Source organism: Gymnodraco acuticeps, unplaced genomic scaffold, assembly GCF_902827175.1.
Source record: "Gymnodraco acuticeps unplaced genomic scaffold, fGymAcu1.1, whole genome shotgun sequence".
Lineage (NCBI taxonomy): Eukaryota > Metazoa > Chordata > Actinopteri > Perciformes > Bathydraconidae > Gymnodraco > Gymnodraco acuticeps.
The window spans coordinates 694,104-700,732 of NW_022992101.1; the positions used below are offsets into that span (position 1 = coordinate 694,104).

Here is a 6,629-nt window from a genome sequence, read left to right on the forward strand (position 1 = left end):
GGCTTTAGGTAAGCCAGTCCTTTATTAGTATATAAGTGCTTTGTTAGCAGTTCTTTGTTAGTAATTCTTGCTTGCAACACAAGGAAAGGTTTTCCTTTTCAATAACTTATCAAGTGTTCATGTACATGTTAATACAACCAACACAATGTACGGTGAATATTCCTGTATCTTTTATATCGCAAAATATATTGCAGAAATTATTTTTTGCTATGTCAGTTTTTCAAGATGGTGCAGCGCAAGTAGGAAGTGGCTCAACGGCCATAACAACATTAAAGTTGCTTGGCTGAAAATAGTTAACTAAAACATTAATCTATAATAAGAATAATCATAAATTCAGGTCAGACCCTGTTGTACTGATCGACATAGGGCTGTGCAAATTACATTATACTGAATTGACCATATGATCTAGTGCAACACAAATAATCTAATCTGTTTTTAACAAGCATTTATTAGCAATCATCCTTTTCTGTAACTTTTGAGAATACCATTATTTGAATAACAGCTTTTGTTTGAGAATGTCTGCTAAGTTATTAACACTGCCTGCCATCCCAAGCTTCTTTGGGGGTTCAAAGTCATGATCAAACATCCTGTTAACCCCACTGTTTCTCTGCTGAGACCACTGTCCTGATCAACTGTAATGTTAAAGGACTTACTCTGGGTGAAATATATCACTGTAGTAATCATACATGTGTGGCCACCAAAACTCATCAAATCCCATTAACAGCAGCAGCAGAACTTGCGTGCTGCGGAGCAACGTGAAGCCAGACATTTTGTTTCAGCTTCTTCTCATTCTACACTGTGCAGCGGTCATATAACCACATTTAAAGGTGGGGTAGGTCATTTAGGAGAAACCAGCTCGAGTGCACTAGGATTTGAAAATACACAGCCAGAACAAATCTGCCTCTTCCTCACAGAGCCCACAGATAACTAAAAATGGAAAGAAACAGACTAAGAAATGACGTAAGCTCAATGATCAAAACTGCCAAAAAGAATTTCATCAATGTCAAAACTGAGGGAAACAAAAATAAACCCCGTGAACTTTGGAAATTACTCAATAACCGTTAGTAAAAAACTCAAAACGAGATTTTCTAACTTAAACATAAAGACAGATAACAGGCTCATCACAGACAAACTGGATGTGGCCAAGTACTTGAACATTTCTTTCACAAACATAGCCACAACTCTTGTAAATAAATTACCCTCTCACTCAGGGCTTTTTGGAGTAGATCACATCATGACCTACTACAAAAACCTAGGGGTACGCAAAGATGATTTCAGTCTAGCAAGGGTAACAACAGCAGAGCGCCCTCCAACCTAACAAGGCCACTGGCCACGACAATATCCCCTCCAAATTCCTCAGAGACTCAGCAACCACCATCTCACCAGTCATAGCTCACATAATTAACCTCTCCATAAAACAGGGAAAAGTACCCAAAGACTTCAAAATTGCAAGAGTAACCCCCCTGCACAAAAAGGGCAGCAAATTGGACCCAGGCAACTACCGCCCTGTTTCTATACTTACCTCCATCTCGAAAGTCATGGAAAAAATAGTATATGAACAGGTCGAAAAGTACCTCGCGGAAAAGAAACTAATCTATGAATTTCAATCTGGCTTTAGAACATCCCACTCCACTGACACATGCCTTCTTTATTTGAGCGACCACATCAAACAAGAGGTGGACGAGGGCAAGTACTGCGGCATGGTGATGCTGGACCTACAAAAGGCTTTCGACACTGTCAATCACCCCATTCTGATTGACAAGCTAAAAGCAATTGGTTTTGATAAACTATCGGTGAGCTGGATGCAATCCTACCTGGAGGGGAGAGAACAGATGGTGGAGGTAAACGGTACTCTGTCCCCCCCCTCCCAGTGAGCTGTGGTGTTCCACAAGGAAGCATATTAGGTCCGTTACTGTTCCTAATTTATGTAAATGACATGTCATCAGCATGTGACTGCAACTTGTTCCTGTTCGCGGACGACTCAGCCCTGCTGGTCTCTGACAGGAACAGGTTGCAGGTTGAAAAAACCCTCAGCTCCGAGCTCGGCAGAATCTGCACCTGGCTCGCCGATAATAAATTATCATTACACCTGGGTAAAACAGAGTCCATTCTCTTCGGTTCGAAACATAATCTCAGCAAATCCGACGACTTCTCAGTTGCAGTGGGCGACATTATTGTCACAAGTAAGAAGGAAATTACATACCTAGGATCTATTCTTGAGGCAAACCTCTCCTGTGACAAAATGGCATCCAATGTAATAAAAAAAGTCAATCAAAGAACTAGATTCCTATACCGGATCTCCTCTCTGGTAAACAAAAACACCCTGAAAACTCTGGCAGGAGCACTCATTCAAGGGTACTATGACTATGCTTGCACGTCATGGTACCATAGCACCTCCAAGGCGCTAAAAATAAAACTTCAAACATCGCAAAATAAACTGGTCAGACTACTGCTTGACCTTTCATCTAGAACCCACCTCACCTCTGCCCACTTTGACAACCTAGGATGGCTTAGAGTAGACGACAGAGTACAGCTACTTGCAATGGGCCTGGTCTACAAGATCCACTACACCTCTATGGTACCCATGTACATGTCAAAATTCTTCCCAAAGGTCAAATACCATTTGGAATTTCATGGAATACCATGATCATAACACCAGAGGGAGCTCCACAAATCATGTGAAACCCAGATTTGGCACAAAAAAGGGGGAATACACGTTTCGTAATTATGCCACATCAAGGTGGAACGCTCTTCCCACAACTGTAAAGGAAAGTAAAACTATACTTACCTTCAAAACCTCTCTTAAAGAGCACCTTCGGGGGAGAGCATTGCAAAACTGGCCCCGGTAATGGTACAAATCTCAACCTGTCGTTCAATGGACAGCTTCCCCCCCCCCCCATCTATGTATATACTCGCATTTTAGACTCTGTTACTAACTGTATATCTGTAGACTTGGTATGTCTTAAATGTCCGGTTAGGATGTATTAGAACGAAATCTAAAATGAAAATTGTAAACAAGCAATCTGTATGTAAATTGTAAATAAGCCATCTGTATGTCAAATATGTCTTATATGTCTTAAATGACATGATGAATTGGAAATGGGGGACCCTGATGTAAACAAGACGAAAGTCTTTCTCTGGTCTGCATCCCCTTAACAATTGTATGTTTTGAGCTGTACTGTACCCAATATACAAGCTGTTAATAAACTTTTCAATCAATCAATCAATCAATCAATCAGCCCCTCCTCCAACCCACACGAACGCGCACATGACCAATGAGGGCACGAGATCAGTTTGTGCACAGATGGAAGGCTGACAGGCAGGTAGGCCATCCAGTTACTTTAGCCGGGCCGGCTCAGATGATTGGTCGTGCTTCCAGAGATGACATTTTTTTATGGATTTGTTGTCAAAGCACTTCAGATATTCATTGCTATCGGGATGTTAAGAGCATTCCATGGAATATAACAACAAGTGTATCTCGAGCCGGTTTCTCAAACTTACCTACCCCAACTTTAAGCCAGAGGAAATATCAATTGAAGATTTTCTTTGCAATAATCAGAGTGGTACACTGCTTTTTACTGCATTTCGCCATTGAATGTGTGACTGTACTACATTTTGATGTTGTTGCTATGACAATAGCAGCAGTGGGGCAGTAATATGACGAATGAGTGAAAAAAAAACAGAGGAGGAGTCAGACAGAAAAACAAGCAGGAAAAAACAGAGTGTGTGTGTGTGTCTTTGAACTCTTATCTCCCGTCCGTGTGCCAGATGGTTCTGTGCACTGTGCTATTACATAATCAAAACAGTGAATCACATTTCCAAGCACACTGTGGGGGAAACACAGAGAAACACACAAACAGTCTAACACTGAAAGCCTGCAATGTGAAAACATTTCTGAACCAAATCAGCCAGGGACACACACACAATCCTGGAGCTCCAACACACTTCAGTTCACACACACACACACACACACACACACAGCATCATCTCACATGTGGTGTGCTTGAGGAGAAGTGTGACACACTCATGACAACAGAAACACCACAGGAACCACACATGCACCACACCAAAGCGTGTGTGTGTGACAGCAGACTCAGCAGCACAATGGTGACACACACACACACACACAACAAAGAGGGACCTCTCTCTGAATAGCACTATGAGACATGTCGCTGCTATTTCACAATATGCAGCCCCTCATTAAGGACACTTATTCTTTGTTATTACCTGAATCCATATTCATTACTTACAAACAACATAATAGAAATACTTTCATGTTCACTATCTGGCCCCGAAAGTCAACATATTTACATATACAGTCCACTACCAGTTATACATCTAGAAAACTAGGCTGTCTGAAAACTTTAGTTGGCTTTCAAATTGGGGACAATATCTCCTTTATTATGGTGTGTTAGATCAGTGGGAGTCACTGCCGGGAAACTATTCATTGAACTGCATTCTGCAGCATTTCTGTACATAGAACATCACATTACATGTATTTTCACTTTGCTGCAGTTTTTTTACTTATTTTTTTTACAGACAAATAAAAAGACATACTTGGAGATGTTCACATAACTGACCTGTTTACTTTTAGCTATGGTTTCATTCATAGCAACTTGCGTACACTTCAAATAGCCATCCCTAAGAGAGCAATTTAAACAAATAAACTATCTTATGAATGTTTTTGGACGAAATGAATTTAGTATCATTCAGGGAGTTTTATCGCTTTTAACATCCCAAAAATATAAAAGAAATGTCCATATTTTTCCCTTTCATAAGATGGAATGTGTTGGTGGACGGTGTGTGAATGAGGCTGTGCACACGGAGGTTATGGATTGACCAGTCAGCATCACAGTCTGAAACACTAACGAACTAAAGAGCAGTACTTACAGTACAGGAATGTGTCACTAAACAACATTATTCATAATAAAGACTTTGTGTCAATAATCCAAACAATGCCCTTCACAAGGAAGATGAAACATGAACAGAAACAGCTCTAGACAGAACAGCTGCTGCACACCACACAGCTGACACTCAGTGACCTCTAGACCAATGAAAGACCACACATATGTAACATCACAAAGTGGGGTCAGAGAAGAAATACTGTATATAGATGAAGAGGGGTGTGGTCATATGTAGGGCTGCAACAAACGACTCATTTCATAATTAATGAAACGATGAATCGACTATTCGGACTATTATGACTTGCACAATTTCTCAAACGCTCTGATTTAGCCATCAACTTTTAGATTTAGCTTGAGGTTGTTTTAGGCATGTGGAAACTAACAATGAAGACAATAAAGATGAATACGTGATTCAAAAATACATATATTATTAAATTAACAAATTGTGAACAAAATTAACATTGCTTTTTATTTAAATTAAATAAATAATATTTCACATCAAAAGAAACAACAGTGTTTTAACAAATCATATTAAATAATCTGATGACAGAACTGTAAACAGAATAGCTGAAACTTTAACAAAATAAAGAGTAACTCAGTTTCCTCTAATCATTAACCCATGTTTGTATCATTGTGTTAACTCCGTGTGTTGCTGACGTGGAAACGTTACTCTGGATGGGGCTACAGAGCTACTAAAGACAGAGGAACCCGGTGCATTCCTCCGTCTGGATGTGGAGCACTTCTGCTAAATGTTTAGACAAATTGCTCGTGTTACCGCCCTTACATGCTAAACTCTTATTGCACTTATGGCAACGAGCATTGTCCACATCGACACGGGTAAAGTTTAACCACACCTTGGAACGCTTCTCTCCGCCATCCCCGCCGTGTGTCGCTGCATGTAGCAGCTGCGTGTGTAAACTGGAGCTTAACGGCGTGTAAAACACACGTGATGACGTCACCAACGAATCGATGACTGAATTAGTTGGCAACTAATTTGGTCATCGATTTTAATCGATTAAGTCGATTAGTTGTTGCACCCCTAGTCATATGGCACTTTGTATTATTGTGTCCAGCTTATAAATAGAAGCAGAGGTCTTACCAGGGCAGGCCACTGTATGTGTTTGGCCTTGGGTCCCTGCAGGCCCCCTGCTCCGCTTCCTGCTCCCTCCTTCCTCTTGGCCCAGACCAGCTGGTGCTCCAGTAGAAACAGCTGGAAATCCTCATAGACCTTCACCCACTCTCTCTTCTCCCACTCCTGGTCATCAAACTCCACATAAACCTGCAGAGCAACACAAACACAGCTGTCATTTAACACATCACATACAGCTTGAAAGGAATATAACAATAACAATAAGAAGAATAGCATATTTAAATGTACATAAGAAACACATCTAAAACACATATTTGTAAACCTTGTTGTGTTTCATGTCAATCTAAAATTCATTTCATAAAATGATGTGCACATTGAAATGTCTCATCATTACAAGTGCAAATGATGTCCCTGTAGCAACAGCTGTCTTTAAAAGTCGGCAAATCCCCCATCATTTTATAAAACCGGAGAGTAGGAGGAGGAGAAGAAAAAGATGATTTAGGAGAATTCATTCAGAAGTATTCACACATAATGTACAGAAAAGGTTTGAGTGCATACAGAATAGTACAGAACAGTAAATCACAAGCATTTTTTTATATTATATATTTTATATTATTTGATCATATGAAAAACAG

The 6,629-nt window shown here is 40.2% G+C and overlaps 1 protein-coding gene across 1 annotated transcript in view; it reads right to left on the reverse strand.

Moving 5' to 3' along the window:
- Positions 1 to 6,215, reverse strand: part of LOC117537672 (probable JmjC domain-containing histone demethylation protein 2C) — a 129,281-nt gene extending 123,066 nt beyond the window's left edge. Inside the window, 1 exon segment of the mRNA XM_034202980.1 lies at positions 6,004 to 6,215. The gene's annotated coding sequence lies outside the window, so the exon portion shown is untranslated.
- Between the last annotated feature and the right edge of the window lie 414 nt (positions 6,216 to 6,629).